This window comes from Tenrec ecaudatus, chromosome 7 (assembly GCF_050624435.1).
Source record: "Tenrec ecaudatus isolate mTenEca1 chromosome 7, mTenEca1.hap1, whole genome shotgun sequence".
Classification (NCBI taxonomy): Eukaryota; Metazoa; Chordata; class Mammalia; order Afrosoricida; family Tenrecidae; genus Tenrec; species Tenrec ecaudatus.
In genome coordinates this window covers 14848623-14870133 of record NC_134536.1, presented here as the reverse complement: position 1 = coordinate 14870133, position 21511 = coordinate 14848623, and positions in this window count along the sequence as shown.

The window sequence follows — 21511 nt, the reverse complement described above, 5'->3', positions numbered from 1 at the left end:
TTAGTGAGCTGAAATGGGTTAGTGGATTGGTATGGGCCATTTTTTAAAAAACATTTTATTAGGGGCTCATACAACTCTTATCACAATCCATACATATACATACATCAATTGTATAAAGCACATCTGTACATTCTTTGCCCTAATCATTTTCAAAGCATTTGCTCTCCACTTAAGCCCTTTGCATCAGGTCCTCTTTTTCCCCCTCCCTCCCCGCTCTCTTCTCCCTCATGAGCCCTTGATAATTTATAAATTATTATTTTGTCATATCTTGCCCTATCCAGCGTCTTCCTTCACCCACTTTTCTGTTGTCCGTTACCCAGGGAGGAGGTCACATGTAGATCCTTGTAATTGGTTCCCTCTTTCCAACCCACTCACCCTCTACTCTCCCAGTATCGCCCCTCACGCCCCTGGTCCTGAAGGTATCATCCACCCTGGATTCCCTGTGCCTCCAGCTCCTATCTGCACCAGTGTACAACCTCTGCTCTATCCAGACTTGCAAGGTAGAATTCGGATCATGGTAGTTGGTGGGGAGGAAGCATTTAGGAATTGGGGAAAGCTGTATTCTTCATCGGTGCTACATCGCACCCTGACTGACTCATCTCCTCCCCTAGACCCCTCTGTGAGGGGATCTCCAACGGCCAACAAATGGGCTTTGGGTCTCCACTCTGCACTTCTCCCTTCATTCACTATGGTAAGATTTTTTTTTTTGATGATGATGCCTTATACCTGATCGGTATGGGCCATTTTGAATAAAAAAATTATATGGTTTACTATACTGGAATGGTGTTGCACTCATAAAAATTATTTTTAAAAAATGAGGACATTTCTATCTGAAATACAATGCTGCCTGAGGTAGGTTAAGGTCTATCTGCATCCAAAGAAATCCAATCAATAAACTATTATTCAAATTTGGAGAAATTGAAAAATTCAATCAACATGTTGAGTCAGAAATGGATCAAACATGCCATTGAGATGCATTGATAATTAGAGGTGATGGGAATGGAAAGGTTGGAAACAAAGAGGAAGGAACAGTGATCATTGGAAAATATGCACTTGGTGATAGAAACAAATCTGGAGTCCCATGATAGAATTTTGCAAGACCATGGACTTCTTCATAGTAAATACCTTTTTTCAACAACACCAAAGGCGACTCTCCATAAGCCAAGAAGAAATGCAATCTAAGCATATGCTCAAATTATAGAACCTTACCTCTGATATCACAGACAAGCACAATTTTGCTGAAGATCATCCAATAATGATTGTAGCAGAACAATGATGGGGAGTTGACAGAGGCCCAGGCCAGAACTAGAAGACGACCTGGAACAAGTGATCTCATTCCTGAGGTCAGATAGATTTTTGGCTAAAGTGGAGGGTACCTGAACAATGTTCAGTTGTATTTTATTGACTATGCAGAGGCATCTGACTGTACAGATCATAACAAACGATGGCCGAGCTTGAGAAAAGTGGGAATTCTAAAACACTTCATCTTACTCATGCAGAATGTGTACATGGATCAAAAGGCAGTTGTGTGAACAGAGCAAGGATATAACTCATGGTTTAAAATTAGGAAAGATGTGCGTCAGAGTTGTATCCTCTCACCCTACTTACTCTATCTGTATGCTGAGCAAATAATCAGACCAGCTGGATTATAAGAAGAAGAGAGCAGCATCAGGATTAGAGAGAGGTTTATTAGCATATGAGATATGCTGATGATACAACCATACAACCCTGCTTGCTGAAAGTAACCATACAACCCTGCTTGCTGAAAGTAACCATACAACCCTGCTTGCTGAAAGTGAGGACGATGTAGAGCACTTGCTGATGAAGATCAAGGATTGCAGCCTTGGATTACAACTCAATGTCCAGAAGACCCAAATCCTCACAAGTAGATTAATAGGTAGCATCATGATAAATGGAGAAAAGGCTGAAGCGGTCACGGATTTTGTCTTGCTTGGATCCACAATCAATGCTCATGGAAGCAGCAGACAAGAGATCAAACAGTGCAGTGCACTAGGTGAACATACTGCACAAAATCTCTTTAAAGTGTTGAAAAGCAAGATTACTTTGAGGACAAAGACATACCTGATCGAAGCCATGGTATTTTCAGTTGCCTCCTAGGCATGTGAAATGTGGACATAGAATAAGGAAGATCAAAGAGAAATTGCTGTATGTGAACTTTAATACTGGCAAAAAAATATTGCAAGTGCCATGGACTGCCAAAAGAACCAACAAATCAGTCTTGGAAGAAATACAGCCAGAGTGCTCCTTAGAGGCAAGGATGGCAAGGCTCTGTCTTACACACGTTGGCAATATTGTCAGGAGAAATAAGTGGAGGGGCAGTGAAAAAGAGCAAGACCCTCAGTGAGATGGATTGACACCGTGGCTGCGACAGTGGGATCAGCCATGGGAACAAGGTCAGACTGCGCAGGCCTGGACGGTGTTTTGTTCTGTTGTACCTGGGTGGCTTTAAGTCAGAAGTAACTTGATGGCACCTGCCAACAACAGAATGTCGGATAGGGTTTAGACAGTAGAAATCCAAAGATAAATTTTCAAAAAGCTTCAATACTCAGGAAACCAAGGAGAAAACACCGAATGTAGAGGAATAAGAAATCTATGTAGATAAAGTTAAATCCTACAGGGCCCAGGGAGTAGGTAAAAACAGTAGGCAATTCTTAACATTATTGATTACTGAACTATAAATAGTGAGTAAGAGGTCACAAGATAAACAAGACTGTCACTGCATTGCAGGAGGGGAAATATGAGGATAAGCCAAAAAGTATTGCTACAAAATCACAAAAATCTTTAGTAAACAGAAATATCAAAATATGAAGGTATTGTTTTTCCACTTATCTGCCATCGAGGTTGATACAGTTCTGGTCTTTCTGACCCCTTCCTGAAGAATTCTGCACTCAATTTGCACATCAAAACAACAGCTTGGACACCTTTGGGCCTCAAGTCTTCTTTGAAATGCTGAGTTGGGGGATCAAAAAGAAGTCTGAAGGGACAAAACAATACTATTTGATGGAAACAACCTAAGCACACATGGGATTCAGAGAAAGATGTGGGGCAGGGATACCATTGGGGATTCAGAGAAAGATGTGGGGCTGGGATACCACAGTAGATGTGGGAAAGATCTTGACTGGAAGTAGAGAATATCAGAAAAATGTTGACTTGTGGTTTACTGACTTTGTAAAAGACATCGGGCTGTGTGAGTCAGAACAAACTATGGATCACATCGAGAAGAATGGGACTACAGAACACAGACTTGTGCTCGTGTAGAACCTTTCCCTATCAAGGGTCAATTGTGTGAACAGAAAAAGAAAATACTTCTGATTTCATGGTCTGAAATCAGGAAATGTCTTCTTCAACCTCTACGTTGAAAAATAATCCAAGAAACTCTAGGAAGCATGTTGCATTCTCACCAATGCAGCCTTTAATTTTCTTAAATTTTTCATATGAAGGACCTGTGATTGTCATATGTCTTCTCAGTAAAATCTAGCTAGATGATCCTTTTGGCATTCCAAAACAATATCCATAACCTTCTGAACTGACCTCTCCGCCTTGAATTTCACTGGCTTAGCAGATCTCATCAATAGAAAGTTTGCATTGGATCTTTTTTTACAGGTCTCCTAATGGGGATAAGCCAAATTTATTACTAAGAGAACTTGTTATAATTATCAGGTGATCAACAAGACATGTTTAAACATATTTTTCAAGTTTTCCCGGCATATAATTCACATATCATACAATTCAACAGTTCAACCACATCAAACGAGTTGACAATCAGTTTTAGGCCTTTGGTTCATTCTTGTCCTCATGGTTCTTAGCTCCCCATTCTCCCGCACACTCCCCTGCCACACATATCTCCAAGGAACTATTAATCTGGTTACTGTGTCTATTTTTTAAGGCAGAAATTCATGCATTTATGAACTAGAACCTTAGTAGCAATATGTATTTTTTACTTTTATATCAAGTGCAAAGCAGAACATATGACACAGCTTACATCGGTGATTTTCCCACGAAATATCAAGTGTATCATTACAATGGTCATATCTCACCTTAAATTCAGCCAAGTTCTTGCCTAAGAATTGCCTAATTTCACAAAAAATTACTGTATTTTATAAAATTGAGATGTACAATATTCTAATGTGCTTATAATGAAACAACCTCTGGATCAGGGAAAATCTAGAAATACAATTGCTATAATCTGTAACACTACTCCAATATGTTACCTTCAATAAATTGCTAGTACCCTAAAATATTTTTTTTAAATGTCAAGGCTTCCAACCACTTTAAAATCACAATAGGCTAGCCACTTTACCATGATAATATCCCCAAAAGAGCTGAGTGTACATTACGCCCTTGTACTAAATAGGACATTTCTTATCAAAGCCCACGATGAGATGCACTGTTGCAGATGACAATTTGAAAAAGTTATTTAATGTTAAAAATGTTACATAATTTGCTCTTTGTCAAGTTGCTAGAATGTGGTAAAAGCACGATTCCTATTACCACTGATCAGTAAGCCCACATTCTTACCCACTGCACTCCCAATTCCGCATGTGATTGCACCTGTTGTGGTGTGTTTACTAAGTACAAAGCTGTCATGGGAGGACTGGGAAATAAAGTACATGTCTGAACCAACATTTAGAAACATCACCAGGACCAGAAAGATTAGAGTTTGAGAGTTGTGAAATTTCAGAGGGATGGTGATCAAGGTACAAGTAGGTTATATGAAAATTGGAACCATCATACAGTGCTCGTGGAAAAGTTACATGGTGACGCTCGCCACTGTGGAAAACAGCTGGGCAGTTCCTCAGGAACTTCAAAACAGAATTCCCAGCTGACTGATCAATTGTCCTCCTAGATGTACACCCAAGAAAATGGAAAGCATGGACTAGGCTTGTACACCGCTGTGCGTGGCAGCCCCATTCACTGTAACCAAAAGGTGGAAACAGCCCACATCTCCTTTAACAGTTACCTGGACACACAAAATGTGGTGTAGACGTACAATAGTATTTAGCCATAAAAAGAAATAAAGTTCTGTTATAGCCTACAGCATGAATGAACATTATTAGTATTACTTTATTAATATATTATTACTCACTGTCATCAAATCGATGCTGATCATAGCAACTCTATAAGACAGGGTAGAACTAACCACTTGTGTTTCCAAGACTGAAACTCTTTATGGGAGTAGAGAGGCACCTCGTTTCCCACAGAGGGGCTGGTGGTTCTAATTCTTATGGATCACAGCCCAACTCCTAGCCACGGTTCACCAGGGCTCCTATATAATGCTAAGTGAAATAAATCAAACATATGGTTTAAATACCGTGCAGTCCCACTGGTGGTGGTGGCAGAGAGTGGCCTGGCACTGACTGTACAGCTACGCTGCCAAGGCAGCGGCATCAGTAGTGTTGGTGTCACCTGTCATCCAGGGTGGCAACTGGTCACCACCAACCCTGAGCCACTCGGCAATTACAATGCTAGTGGGTGGGATGTAGAACCTACCACTGGGGGAGAAAAGAGTCTCTACCTTGACCAATGGGAGGAGAAAATGCTACAAGAGGGGAACCAGAGAGGGTAAAATTGGTAGGGAGCCCACGTCATATGGGGCTCAACCCTATGTAAGGGGTGGTCACACCATGAGTTACCACACTGCACTAACCCTAGTAATGCCACCCCATAGACACAAATGTGAGCACCTTCCCCTGCAAACACCCCCACATTTCTGAGTACATGCAGTGTAATGGACATGATGACTGCTTATGAAATACACCGGGGTCCCTGTTGACACTGTGGTTAAAGTGCTTGGCTGCAAACTGAAAGGTCAGTGTTTCACACCCACCAGTTGATCCTCAAGAGACAGATGGCTTCAATAAAGGCAGTTCTACTCTGTCCTATAGAGCCACAATGAGTCAGAATACCTCAGTGGCCATGGGTTTTTGTTTGGTTATAAATAAAAGTTGGGCTAAGAGGGGTGAGAACCACATAAGGTGGGAGAGACAGGGAATTCATGTATTTTACATCTCTGTGTGATCAAAGGATTGTGGGCATCTGGTTCACTGGGACTCTGGAGAAGTTGTTGTCTGAAGAGATATGACATTGAGTCTAACATGGGCAGGGGGGGAGGGGGAAAATGCGTCAAAGCCAGGTAATTTTAGGAGGGATTTATGAAAATATTAAAAGGAGGAGGAGGAGGAATGTGAGAATACATAAATCGAGAGTTAAACATGGAGAGACATAAGGAGTGTGACAGTAAAGGTAAGGATTTGTTGTTTTTAGGTGCTACCAAGTTGGTTTTGATCCATGGCAGCCCTATGCACAACATAACAAAATACTGCCAGGCGTGTGGCATCCCGATCAATAGCTGCTATTCATGAGTCCATTGTAGTCACACTGTCCATCCGTCTCCTTGAGGGCCTGCCCCTCCTGCACTGCCCAACTACTTTCTCAAACCTGATGTCCTTCTCCAGGTACTGGTCTCTCCTGACAAGATGCCCAAAGTATGTAGGACGAGGTCGTGCCATCCTTGTCTCTACGGAGCACGGTAGCTTTACTTCTTCCAGGACAGATCTGGGTGTCCTTTTCAAAGCCCATGGTACTTTCAATATCTTTTTCTCCAGCACTCCACTTCAAATGCATAAATTTGGCTTTGGTCTTTCTTATTCAGTCTTCCAACTTTCAGATATATGTGAGGCAACTGAAATTGCCATGGCTTGGATCAGGCCCATCTTAATTCTCAAATTAACATCCTGGCTTGCCAGTACTGTAAAGAGGTCTTGTGCGGCAGACTGACCTAATGCAGCTCGGCTTTGGATCTCTAGACTACTGCTGTCCACCGTCCTCGAGTTCTTTCTGGTCCCGTGACTATATTCTTTCCATCTTCTCTTGATGCTTCCTGCATCATCATTCAATATTTTGCCTACAGAATCTTTCAAAATTGCCATTTAAGGCTTGATATTTTCCCCCTTGAGTTCGTTCAGTTTCGGATATGCGGGGCGTGTTCTTCCCTTTCCGTTTCCTAATTCTAGGTCTTTGCGCATTTCATTGTAATATTTGACTTTGCCTTCTCAAGCTGCCCTTTGAAATGTTCTATTAAAGCTCCGTGACTTTATCCTTTCTTCCTTTTGCTTTTCCATACGCGATGATTAAGGAAACAATTTCAGGATCCCTTCTGACATCCACGTTGGTCTTTTCTTTCTTTGTCTTTTTAATGACCGTCTCCTTTCTTCAGGGACGATGGTCCTGAAGTTCCCCCATTACTCATCAGGTCTTCTCTCATTGGTTAGTGGTCAATGTGTCAAATCTATTCTTGAGATAGTCAGGGGGATAGATTCAGGCCATATTTTGGCTGAGTCTTCTTTTAATGTTCTTCAGCTTCATCCTGGACCACACACACAACCGTTCCTCTACCTGAGCCCAATTGTGGCAGCCGCTGTGTCAGTCTCCCATGGAGGGCTTTCCTTTTTTTGTCTGCCTCTTCCACTTACCAATTATGATGTGCTTCTCCAGGGACTGGTGTCTCCTGACAACATGTCCAAAATATGTAAGACAAAGCCTTGCCATCCTTGCCTCTAAAAAGCATTCTGGGTGCACTTATGCAAAGACAGGTGTTTTTGTTTTTCTGTTAGCAGTCCATAGTATTTTTAATACTTCTCACCAGCACCACAATTCAAATGCATGGGCACTTCTTCAGTCTTCCTTGTTCAATGTCTAACTTTCACATGCATCTGAGGCAATTGACAGGACTATGGCTTGGATCAGGGGCAACATAGTACCAAAATAACATCCTTGCTTTTCAATACTCTAAAGAGGTCTTGTAAAGAAGATTTCCCGAATGCAACTTGTCTTTTGATCTCGTGACAGCTGCTTCCAGGAGCATTGATTGTGGATCTAAGTAAGACAAAATCCAGGACTTCAACCTTTTCTCCAATTATTATGATGGTACCAATTGGTCCACTTGTGAGGATTTTGGTTTTCTTGACATTGAGTTTTAATCCAGACTGAAGGCTACAATTCTTTATTTTCATCAGCCAGCGACTCAATTCCTTCTCACTTGCAGCAAGGAGGGTTGCGTCATCTGCACACTGCATGTTAATAAGGCTTCCTTCAATCCTGATGCTCCATTCTTCATATAATACGGCTTCTCTGATCATTTGCTCAGCATGTAGACTGAACAAGTACGGTGAGAGGGTACAACCCTCAGACACACCTTTCCTGAGTTGAGACCATGTAGTATTCCTTCTTCTGTTCATACAACTACCTCTTGATCCAGGTACAAGTTATAACTGAGCACAATGAAGTGTTCGGGAATAGCCATTCTTCTCAAGGTTATCCACTGTTTATTGTGGTCCACACAGTCAAATGCCTTTGCACAGTCAACGAAACATAAGGAACCATCTTTCTGGCATTCTCTGCTTTCAGCCAAGATGCATCTGACATCATCAGTGACATCCCTTACTCCACATCACCTTCTGAATACGGCCTGAACTTCTGGCAGTTTCCCATCAATGTGCTGCTGTGTCCATTGTTGAATGATTTTAAGTAAAATTTTACTCGTGTGCCCTATCAATGATATTGATCTATAATTTGAGCATTCTGTTGGGACTTTTTTTTGGATGGGTGCAAATATGTGTCTCTTCCAGTCAGTTGACCAGGTGGCTGTCTTCCAAAGTTCCTGGCCTAGAGAAATGAGTGCTTCCAGTGCTTCTCCAGTTTTCTGAAACATTTCAAATGGATATTCCATCAATTCCTGGAGCCTTGTTTTTAAATAATGCATTCAGTGCAGCTTGAACTTCTTCCTTCAGCACCATGGGTTCTTGTTCAAATGCCACCTCCTGAAATGGTGGACTGTCCACTAGTTCTTTCCATCGTCTTTTGATGCTTCCTGAATCATTCAATGTTTTGCCTATAAAATCTTTCAAGATTGAAATTTGAGACTTGGAATTATTGTTTTCTTGAGTCCTTTCAGTTTCGGATATGCTGAGTGTGTTCTTCAATTTCGTTTCCTTTTTTATTTCTAGGTCTTTGCTCATTTCATTATACTATTTGTTTTTTTAATGAGTACAAATATGGGTCTTCGAAATATTCTATTTGGCTCCTTAACTTCATCTTATTTTTTAATTTGATGTAGTTATGCTACGATTAATAGCAAGTTTCAGACTCTCTCCTGATGTCCAGGTTGGGCGTTTCTTTCTTTCTTCTTTTTTCAAATTTCTTCAGGAATGATGGTCTTGATGTCCTCTCAGAGCTCATCGGGTCTCCTCTCAGTATTTAATGCACCAAATATGTTCTGGAGATGTTCCTGAAATGCAGGTGGGATAGACTCAAGGTCATAATTTGGCTCCTGTGGATTAGTTGTATTCTGAACTTAGATATGAGCAATTAATGGTCTATTCCACAGTCATCTTCTAGCCTCGTTTTCGTTGGTGATATTGAGTTTTTATATGCTGTCTTCCCAGAGATGTAGTCAATTGGATAACTGTGTATTCCATCTGAGGAAGTCCATGGGTATAGTCGCATTTTGTGTTGTTGAAAAAAGGTATTTGTTCTGAACAAGTTTTTAAAAATTCTATCATGTGATCTCTGCCATCATTTCTTCTTTTTATTTTTTTATTTTAAATCATTTTATTAGGGGCTCATACAACTCATCACAATCCATGCATACATCAATGGTGTAAAGCACATTTGTACATTTATTGCCCTCATCCTCAAAACATTGTCTCTCCACTTAAGCCCCTGGCATCAGCTCCTCATTCCCCCCCCCCTTCTTTCCTGCTCCCCCCTGCCTCATGAACCCTTGATAATTTATAAATTATTATTTTGTCATATCTTACACTATCTACGTCTCCCTTCACCCACTTTTCTGTTATCTGTCCACCAGGGAGGAGGTTATATGTAGATCCTTGTTATTGGTTCCCCCTTTCCCTCCCACCCTCCCTCCATCCTTCCCGTATCGCCACTCTCAACACTGATGCTGATGGGATCATTCGTCCTGGTCACTGTGTTTCCAGTTCTTATCTGTACCAGTGTACATGTTCGGCTCTAGCCAGATTTCTAAGGTAGAATTTGGATCATGATAGTGAGGGGTTGGGAAGGAAGAATTTAGGAACTAGAGGAAAGTTGTATGCTTCATTGTTACTACACTGCACCCTGGCTGACTTGTCTCCTCCTGGCAACCCTTCCGTAAGGACATGTCCAATTGCCTATAGATGGGCCTGGGTCTCCACTCTGCACACCCCACTCATTCACAATGATATGATTTTTTTATTCTGATGATGCCCGATACCTGATCCATTCGACACCTCATGATTGTACACGCTGGTGTGCTTCTTCCATGTGGGCTTTGGTGCTTCTTAGCTACATGGCTGCTTGTTTATCTTCAAGCCTTTAAGACCCCAGACACTATGTATTTTGATAGCCAGGCACCATCAGCTTTCTTCACCACATTTGCTTATGCACCCGCTTTGTCTTCAGCAATTGTGTCAGGAAGGTGAGCATCATGAAATACCAGTTTAATAGAACAAAATATTCCTGCAATGAGGGAGTACTTGAGTGGAGGTCCAATGTCCATCTGCTACCTTAATACTAAACCTATACATATATGCACATATATCTATTTCCACATCCTCATATATAAATTTAATTACAAATGTACATCCCTTTATCTAGACCTCTATAAATGCCTTTGCCTCCTAGCTCTTTCTTCTGTTTCCTTTTATTTTCCTCTTGTCCTACTATCATGTTCATCTTTCATTTGGGTTTCAGTAATTCCTCTTGGTTACATTACCCTTGGTCACACCCTACCAGACCTCCTACACCTTCCTCACCACCGATTTGGATCACTTGTTGTTCCCTTGTCCCTGAGTTTGTTAACACCACTTCCTTTCCCCCCACCTCCCCCTCTTCCATGTCCCCCTGGAACTGTTGGTCCCATCGGTTTTTTTCCTCCAGATTGTTCATCCAGCCTATCTTACTTAGACAGACCTGCATAGATAATAACATGCACAAAAACAAGACAGAGCAAAATCAAGCAACAAAATAAAACAAAGCAACAACAAGCCAATAACAACAAAACAAAACACACAAGCATGAAAAAGCTTGTATTTAGTTCAAGGACTGTTTGTTGGCCTAAGGAGTGTTTTCTGGTCAAGTTTGATGGCATGTCAAGTCGTGGCCCCAAAGTCTACTTTTGATATTTCCATGGGGACTTTGTTGCTCTTTCCCCCTTGCTGTTCTGTTCCACACCCTTAGTGTTTTGTCTTGGTGTGGTGTGATCAGATTGGGTGCAATTCCCACTGTGTCTCCAGTGTTGTCCCCTGCAGGGCTATGGTTCAGTAAAGGATGTTGTGACTCATAGTGGGGCCCGCCATATGGTCTTCTCTGTGGATTGGCTGCTCTGAACAGGAATATCATCCTCAATGATTGGTGGGCCAGGATGTGCTGCACTCTTTCTTCCTCCCCCTTCATATGCAGATAAGTCTGATGGAGCTAATAGAAGTGTCAATTAAAAAACAAATTAACAGTGTACTTTTCTCTAATTATCATTGTATTTAAAAAGCATTTGTCATTTTTATTTGCTGAAATCAGAAGCACCCAAATATCTATCTATTGCAATAACAACAACAAAAGCTATTTCTTATAAGAGAACTAAGTCAAATAAATGCAAAGTCTGAGTGGCAAGTAAAGAGAATGCTAGGCTATTTGTTGTTTAGATGAAAGACAGGCGGTCCGATAATTTAACTCTATGAAGCTCCTTTCTGCCTTTATTGTTGTGCCTCTAGATCAAATACAGTCCATCAGTCAACATTTTGTTTGCAAGGGATACAAGTGAATCAAGTCCGAATTTCACAAAAAAAGTGATACACAAAGGGAAAAAAACCAGTTTTGGTGTCTTTTTAAAAAATAATACATTTTTTTCTCTTTTTTGGTGATTCATTTACTTCTAAAAATAAAAGCAAGCATTCTTCCTTTGGTGAGATTTCAAATTAAACCACCTCTCTGACTCACCACTCATCTCTAAGATAGGCAATTTTGGTAAAAATCGCTTGCAAAGTAATAAACCTAAATACTTCTTATCTGCCTCTCACAAAAACTAACGAGTGCTGACCTGCTAATGAAATATCATTTACATAACAACCCCTAAGTCTCTCATCAGTGAGCATCAGTGAGCAACAACCTATGGGACTGAGGGAAACAGTGCAAGCGCCCCTGAAGGCACTGGGGAAAAACAAGCCTCCAGGAAATGATGGAATCGCAATAGAGATATTTCCTCCAATGGATGCAGCACTGGAAGCACTTACTCATCCACACCAAGAAAGCTGGAAGACAATGACCTGGCCAACGGACTGACTCATATTTGCACCCACTCACAAGGAAGGAATAGCATGGAAGGTGGAAATTGTTGAACAATATTATTAAGTTCATAGGCAAGTAAGATGATCTAAGAAAGGCTGCAGCCCTGTGTGACCAGGAGCTGAAAGTTCTGGCAGGATATCAAAGAGTACATGGGACAAAGGATAGTTTTGCCTACCTTACAGAAACACTAATTTTGATTGGTTCATCTGTCTTGGATTCCGTGCTTCCAGTTCCTATTTGTCCAGTGTACATCCTCTGGTTTAGTGGATTTGTAATGTAGAATTGAGATCATGAGTGGGGGGAGGAAGCATTTAGGAACTAGAGGACAGTTGTTTCATTGGTGCTACCCTGCACCCTGACTGGCTCATCTCCTCCCCACGTCCCTTCTGTAAGGGGATGTCCAGTTGCCTACAGATGGGTTTTGGGTCTCCATCCGCACTCCCCCTCATTCACAATGATATGATTTTTTGTTCTAATGATGCCTGATACCTGATCCCTTCGACGCCTCATGATCGTAAAAGCTGTGTGCTTCTTCCATGTGGGCTTTGGTGCTTTTGAGCTAAATGGCTGCTTGTTTACCTTCAAGCCTTTAAGACCCCAGACACTATATCTTTTGATAGCTGGGCACCATCAGCTTTCTTCACCACATTTGCTTATGCACCTGCTTTATCTTCAGCGATCGTGTCAGGAAGGTGAGCATCATGGAATGCCAGTTTAATAGAACAAAGTATTCCTGCAATGAGGAAGTACTTGAGTTGAGGCCCAATGTCCATCTGCTAAATACTATACCTATACATATATGCACATAGATCTACTTCCCCTTGGGGTCATTTTTAAGTGCCCTTTCACTCTGAATTGCTGAATGAAAAGAAACACAATTAAACATCCACACATGTGCACAGCATTTCCTTGAAAGAAAAGTTGAATGCACGCACTCCCTCCCACACACTTCCAACGTAAAACGGTGGCTCTCAGGCCATTCCTTCTCTCCTAGCAAAGAGAAAGTTCAGGGAAACATTACTTTGTCGCTTTATTTTTAATATTTATTATTTATTTATATTTAGCTACTTGGCAGGGCTTATAATTCTTCTTAAAAAAAGATTTCGCAAAGATTTGGACTAAATTTTAAATACCTCCTGGGAATAAATTGGAGTCCAAATAAGCATAGCTCTGACTTAACATAAATTATTTTTCCACTCTGCTATTATTAGAGAAGGAATCTTGGTGGCGCCAGGGGTGAAACAGTCGGCTACTAACCGGAAGGTCAGTGGTTCAAACCCACCAGCTGTTCTGTGGGAGGATTATGTAGGAGTCTGCTTCTGTAAAACTGAAGCACTGGAAACCTGATAGGTTAATTCTACTCTGCCCTATAGGGACATTATGAGTTGAAATCCAGTCAACGGCAGTGTTTGGTCTTGGTTTTGGTACACGGTGGTTAAGTAGCTGATCGAGAGGCAGCGTGCACTTGGCTCATACTGTTTCTTTCTTCCGGGATCACAATGACTTTGGACTTGATGAGTAGCTTGGCAGAGAATAACACTGAAATACTTCCGGGAGCAAAACGCGACTGTGGAACCTGAGGTCTCTGAATTCAAATGGTCACTTCAGCAGTCATTCGTCCTGCAGCATTGAGCAGGGTAACCCAGTTCTCCACATTTCTCTTTCCTTATTTATACCTTTGTGGGCCAACGGTATGTCAATGGTAGTATTCTTTCCAGCCTCGTGTGATTCCCAGCCAATGCACCCCAGGCACAGCCACCATCTCTCAGTGGAGGCTTGCATGTTGCTATCAAGCTGAGCAGCTAATGAAGGCCCCATGAGGTGCACATCAAGCCAGTCTGTGGCCGAGCATAGGGCGGGACCAAGGCTTGGCATTTTGTCCAGTTGTGCAAGGGGTCACCATGTTGTTGTGAGCGAATCAATCTGCACCATTATTACTGCACAAGCGCAATGGCGCTTCCAAGAGTGGTCATGAGGAACAAGAGAATGTGTGTGTGAGAGGAGTTGTCATAGCACCTTGGATCTTAAATGGTACTTGCTGGCTCCTCCACCTTCACCTCTTCTCTTTAACTTCCTAGTCCTTTCCATGGGAACTAGTTTAGATAGGGATATTTCCTACGAGGCATTCCAAACTCAAAGGCTAAAACCAGGACAGTCTTATAGGGCAGCAAAGCACATTAAGACATTTTCAGTTTGGCAGGGATTTTCCACATCCCTTTACCCAACAACCCAGACATAAGATGAAACTATGAGCATGTGATGGGGCACCGGTAGTGAAGGCAGGGAATGAATAGGATTTGCTCAAGTCTCACTGTGTCTCTGGCTTTCTCTAAGGGAACACCTTTTTGGAAGTCAAGCAACATTACCAATGTAATCTTTGCAGGCTCCATTTTTGCAAAGGCACCTGGTGACTAAAATGTACTTGAAACTCCCAAATAAACATTCAAGGCCTTCCTGTGGTCATTTGTGGATGAGTGTAGAGTGGGTGGGAAAAATGCAGAGTCATCTACTGTGCAGATTTCCAGTTGAGCCTGAACCAGGCCCACGCTGCCTTCTTGTTTAAGCCCTCATATTTACAAGTTGTGCTTTCATGGCTTATTTAGGTAGCTAGAGATCAGTAGCTACCAATGGGTCAATTCTAACTCACGGTATTCATTTGTACAGTAGAATGAAATGTTCTTAGCCCTACTTCCTACAAAGCTCAGGAAGACATGCCTGAAAGTAACAGTGATCTAGCAACGTGTGGTGAAGAAATCATATGGTGTCCAGCTGTCTGAAAGAATACATCTGGGGTCTTAAAGAGTTATCTTAAAACAAGTCACCATCTACATGAAGTATCCACAAAGTCCATATGGAAGAAACACACCTGTGCTTGATCAGCGATCCAAGGTTTGTAAATAATAAAATCCAGATGCAGAGATGAGAAAGGTATCAGAACTTAAATTTTGAACATCTGATTTTTAGAAGGCTATAGACGATCATGGAAGCCCCACACTCATTGGCAGGGGCCCTCCCGTGGATTACGCCTCCAGTAACCCCACTTTTACCATTGTCCAGCGATGTGAATAGTCTTGCTACTACACACAGTGCTTTGGAAGATGGAGTAGGGCAGATACAATTTGGTGAACATATCACATCTTATCATTTGATCTCCCCTTTGACCCATCTTAAGGCTTTCTTTTTAATATTTTCTGGGTTTTTTTTTCTTCAAGGGAATGGTATTTTACTGGGGAAGAAAAAAGAAGAGATTAGCATTTACAAAACGGACGTAAAGGGAAAGTTCTCGGAACAGTTATGTTGATGGTGGTGCTGAAGGACAGTCACGGCCCACTGTGCCCACTCCAGGTCACCGTTCAGAAGGGTTGTTTTGCTTTTTTAAAATAACAGAGTCCACAGATGTTCCCTTGGTGAAGGTTTCTTTTTTAAAATCTGGTGTCGGACAGTGACGGCCTGGCGCCAGAGTCACTCCTTATGCCGGCACAGGCTTGAAGCCGGCATAGGGAGGTAGGCATGTCACCAGGGTACGTCACCCTTGGAGCGCAGGGGGGTCTAAAAGGTGCTGTGGCTCACCAGGGTACCCCACCTTCTTCACCCCCTTCTGCGCACGTCATCGTAAGGCACACCCCTTGCCTAGGTGTTTGTTTTCAGTAAACCAGCTTGGACAATGGAGGCTACACCAATGAAACTAGAAGCCTTTTCAAACGGTTTTCGAATTTTCATTTTTGTTTTGTGTTCATTTTTAATACACACGCCTGCATGTGTGCTGCACTGCCAGGCTTCGTACACGGAAAGTTGGCCAGCCCAGACTGTCTGTTATTCATTAGCAAATGGTTCTTGAAGAAGTCCACTACATACTTCCTAATCAGTAAGGTTCCTACAAGTACTGATATTGTAAAACCGAAGGGGAGCTTAATCTTCCAGGGACAGAGCCACCAACGCATACCTGCAGGGGTTTTGTTCGGTTGGTTATTTGGGGGTTTGGTTATTGTGTTTGTGTGTGCACCATAGCTGCTTATGAACGCTCTGTTTTGCTACCCAGAAACAAAGAACAAATTAACTTTGGCTTTTTGCAAGAGACAAGTAAAAGACTCGATTTGATTCATGCGGGTGGGGGGTGGAGCTGAAAGCAGATCTTCATTTTGCAGTCACCACCCGTACGAATTCTTCATGGGTGGCTTATCTGTCTCCATCAATGTCTGCTTCTCGGGTCCTTTCACCTACTTCTCCATCTGTTCAATTTTCCTCCTGTTTGTCCTGAGGTGACGCAGGTCTGACGTAGACCCTGCCGTTGCCATGCTCGCGACACGTCGCGGACTGCTGCACCGCCCGTCTGCCAGGTCCCCCGGTGCGGTCGCCATCCGCGCCAGCTTCGGAGGGGCCCCCACCCAGGGCCGTGTCCGTTCCGAGTTCCTTTGTTGTGATGGTGCCGGTCGCCATCTTTATCGAACGGCGAGAAAGCGGGCTCGCATCTGGTCTCCGGTCAGCTGACCAGCCGTGGTGCCAGCGGGGCAAGGAGACGGACGAGGGGGAGGGGAAGGGGGGGCTGCACAATCGATGGGGGGGCCCCCGCTGGGATGGTGGGCGCGCGCTGCGCCTGCGCGGCCACTGCGGCTGCTGCGGCTGCTCGCGCGCAGGGTGTGGTGTGCGCGGTGCACGATGCGCAGTGCGCTGTGCGCTCGGCCGCCCCCCCTGCCCGCCCCGCCCGCTGCCCGCTGCGGGCGACTGTGCCGCCTCCGCGCCCCTCCCTGCACCATTTCTGCTTTCTCTCTGATTGCGGCTTTGCTCGTCATTGTAGTTGGCGTCTCCCTCTTGTTTCTTGTTTGCGTTTTGCACGGTTTTCTAGCCATCCAACCCCCGATGGGCAAATCTATAAAGCGGCAGTAACTGGATTAATAATTACCCAGGGGCCCCGCAGGGGCGCCTGGTGCAGAGATGGGGAGCTGACAGCCACGAGTACCAGAAAGAAGGCAATGTTCTAAAATTGATTACGGTGATGAGCACACAGCTCTTCGTGGGGCTGAGCGATTGAATTGTACGATAAGAGAATTACTAGCCAATAAAACTATTTTTAAAAGAAAAGGATGAAGCGTTGTCTGGTCCTGCATCACAAACAGCCGCCAGCATGTAGGAGCTCACGTGTCAACCCAGCTCACCAAGGTGCTCCTCCACCCTCTCTGGCCCCTTTAGCGACTCCTGCCTCTCCATGACTCCTCTGGAGCGAGAGAGCCAGACACTGTGCTGTTGTGATCCGCTGTGCTTTGACGGGCTGATTTTTCAGAGATAAATCACCAGGATTTTCTTCCTAGTCTGTCTGGAAGCCCGTTCAACGCCATTGCAGAACAGTAGCCTCCGCGGGCCGACAGGCGGTGGCTGTGCTTTGGCCAGGTATTGAACTTGGGTTATCCCGTCAAGAGTTACCTTCTCGGACACCCACAGGGGCAGTTTTCCTCAGCCCGATAGGGTCGCTATGAGTTGGAATCAACTCGATGGCGGTGAGTTTGGTCTTGAGTGTCCTACCTGGAGGGTGCGATTTCTCCCACTGAACTACCTCACCACCGCCAGACACTAGTCGTCCACAGATGGACTCGGAAGCGTGGCTAGCCCACACGTAACAGTGGACCTGTGTTCTGTGGTCTTGTCAAAAGTTCGTCTCCAACTCTTTCTTCTGTGGTGTTTCTGGGTAGACTCAAACTCCCAACCTTTTGATTGGTCTCTGATAAATATTACTTATCAGCTCCCTATTCAGCTGGATGCTTATACATGAGTGCTTTCTGGAAATGCTTTCTTTTATGATACAGCAAGGCTTTATTTTATAGCGATACTACAAGGTCGACACAACATAACATCTGTTGGCCAGGCAATGCAAGATTAATTTAAATTAGATTTATAAAATAAATCTGCTTGGGACATGCCCGGGACATGATGTATTGAAGCTGACCAAAATTCACAAGGCCGGCCTCTCTGAGATGATCATTTTATTCTGGGTTACTCCCAAAGTCCTTACATTGGCCTCCCAAGGCTGTGTGATTCTCCCCCTCCCTCTGTGAACCAGGCATCTTCCACCTTCCCTGGGTTTCACCTGATCTCACCATGCAGCCTCTAGTCTATTCTTGCAGCGTTCTAAGGCTGCCCAGCTTGTTCCAGCTGCATGGAATGTTCTTCCCGCAGGTATTGGTTCACTTCCTTATCTTATTTATATACTTTTTTTCAAATGTCACCATTTCAGGGAGGCTTTCCTTGGCCAACACTTGAAATTACAGGTCCTCATTCTCACCTCCAAACCTTGTTTTTCTGCCTATCACTTAAAACTTCCCAGAAATTTTTATCTCTTCCATTTGCTACTGTGTCGCAGGTCCTAAGAAGCTGTCTAGCTCATGATAACTCACCGACATGGTGTCAATTCTGACTCATAGCCCTATAGGGCAAGGTAGAAATGCCCATGTTTTCTGAGACTGTTACTTTATGGGATCAGAAAGCCTAGTCTTCCTCCCTAGCTCATAATAGCCACTCAATAACTATTTGCTAAGTAAACCAATGAATCCATTGATGTGAAGAATTCTCTTCTTACATACCGGAGAGAACTGTATCTCTGGATAACCTTTATGTTCATGGGCTAATTTCAGATCCAGCACTTGGTTAACGTCGGACCTTAGTCGAACTGTTCTGGATTGTCATTCATCTCAGCTTTCACTTCTAGGTCTGTCTGCCACTTGCTAATTAGGGGGTCTTGAATGAGGTACCCAATCCTTCTGGTCCCTGCTTTACTCATTTGCAAACCACAGCGAACAATGCCTCAGAAATGCCTGAGTAAGGCAAACACTTCAACAACTACAAGGCACTGTGTACATGCTCGCTGGCAACTCTCTTTATTATCGATAGGAGGGACTGAAGAGGCCTTTGGAGTAATGAACTTGATCATGTGGGTTTGAGTTCTGAGTCCATCAGAGGAACTTAGTTTGTTCTTACTTTTAGCACAACAGTTCCTTCAGGTTAATGGTGCCTGGAAAGCAAGTTTAAATTCAGCTCCAAGTCCATAATTAAGAGCTCATGAAGAGATAAAATCAGAGTGATGGACAAAACGCTAAAGGCTGACTCAAGCCATTCATGGACTCTTGGTTACGTGATTGGTGCTCAGAATCCAAGTGGGTAGTGGCCCAACTGGAGTGGCCACAGCAGGAGCTTGGTCACAAAGTCAACGGGAGTCACATCACCCCTGGAGCTAGAGTTGGCTACAGCTGGAAGAGAATGAATTGGGCAACCTGTGAGGGCCCTTTGGGGGAGACTTGGGAGGGTGGTTAAAAAGAAGCTGGATTTGCTGGCAGGACATTTTGGTGGGAGTTGAGTCAACTCTGGTTAGGTCCAGAGGTTGACCAGTTCATACCAGAGGTGTCAAGCCACTGGCTTCTTTTTCAAGATATGCATAAATAAGGCATCCATCTAGAAGAAATTGAAACATCAAATTGCCTCAACAATCCTAAAATGCAAAAGGGTTTTTCTTTCTTTTCCCCCACAATCCAGATGCCCTGTTACAATCAACAGTATCTTTGACTCAATAAAATGTAGTATCTATTTCAAAGTTATTTTGTGTGGAACAGGCTGGTAATTATACTTCAGCCTCTTTCTGGTTACTCCGGCAATATTCAGCTACTTGCCTCTAACTCCATTGGGGGTGGGGGTGGGAGGACCAAACTGGCTTTGAAGTTTAAAATGTTCCCTAGTCCTTCCTTTGCAGATTACAGGGAAATTTTTTTTTCTCCCAAATTTTTACCGAGAAGAAAAGAAATTGCAAAATTCCCTAAGGCGGGAGCCATGAATGAGATTGTCTGGAATTTCCTGCCATCCAGACGCCGCACAGGGTTTTTCTGGTTCTCTCTACCTGTGTCTTTGCCGCTGGTTGGGTTCCCACTTCCTCTTCCCTTCGGGTCGGACATGGAGGACAAGAATAGCCGAATATCCTGGCAACCACAGAAACTGCACTTTAACACACTACAGTTGCTAGGAGAAAGGGGGCGTGTCCTCGCTGGAGAAGCCAGTGGGCTGTGGCAGAGCCCACAGCTCAAGGCGCCCTTCTCCACGTCCCCCCTCCCCGTCCCTCCCCCTCCCTCCCTCCCCACCCCCCTCGCCTTCCGCTGAAGGGCTTGGATATGAAACGCAAGGAGAGAGGCGAATACCCGGTGGATCGGGACTACTGTTCTACGGCCCACTTTAAATAAAATAGACACACAAGGGGGACGAGCAAAGAGGTCATCAGAAAGATCCGCGAAGGTTTCAGCTAGGGATTATTTCGAAACCCTCTTCTGCAGAACAGAAACTGCGAAGGCATGTAGGATCCCCTAACCAGGTCACTGGTCAAACGGTTTCTCCTGCTTCCTACTGGCAGACAGGGTCCCCTAGGGATGCTCTGGGCTCTCCGTGCGGGGAATTGGAAGAGAGTCGGTGAAGACAGCTGGGTGAGTTCTAGCAAGACGTTCTGCACACACGTGCACACTCTGCTTTCTCCCTTGGACTCTGGGGACGTTGAGACGGCTGTGGAACGCGTCCACAATGATTTTCCATAGCGCGGGGTGGGGGTGGGGCACACATTGTGCAATTCCAGAGTATTCACTCAGCAATTACTGTGGAGCGCCTACCAAGTGCCAGCCACCCAGTGTCGGGCTAAAAATAAATATTTTAAAGCAAAATGCATGAAACAAGACCCAGGCACAATGCGAGCAGACTGCCTCATGTTTACATTGTGCCCGGCCTTTGGGGGATGAGGGCACCCAAATGCTTTGGGCTTGGCTCTTCTATTAGCATTGGAAAGAAAGTAATTGGCAGAGAAAACAGAGAAATGAGGACTCCTCCGCCCAGGCCAAGCTTCAGCTGGCAGCTGTGATTGCTTTCCTGCACATGCCTTTCAGGGCAGGAGGAACCCTGGGGCCCACCTCCATCTGTGTCACTGTTGGGTGCTACAGACCACCGGAGTAAGAGGGACCAAAGACAGGCCATCAACGCTCTGGAAAATGTGAGCAAAACTCAGAGTGGTCTGCCCCACCTTTGTATGTTCACCCTAGGCTTGATGGCCCCTGGGCAGCGAATGGGATACAAGTAGACATCTGTTCCCCCCCTAGCTGCATTTTTAAGGCATTTTGAATACATGATTCAATTCATC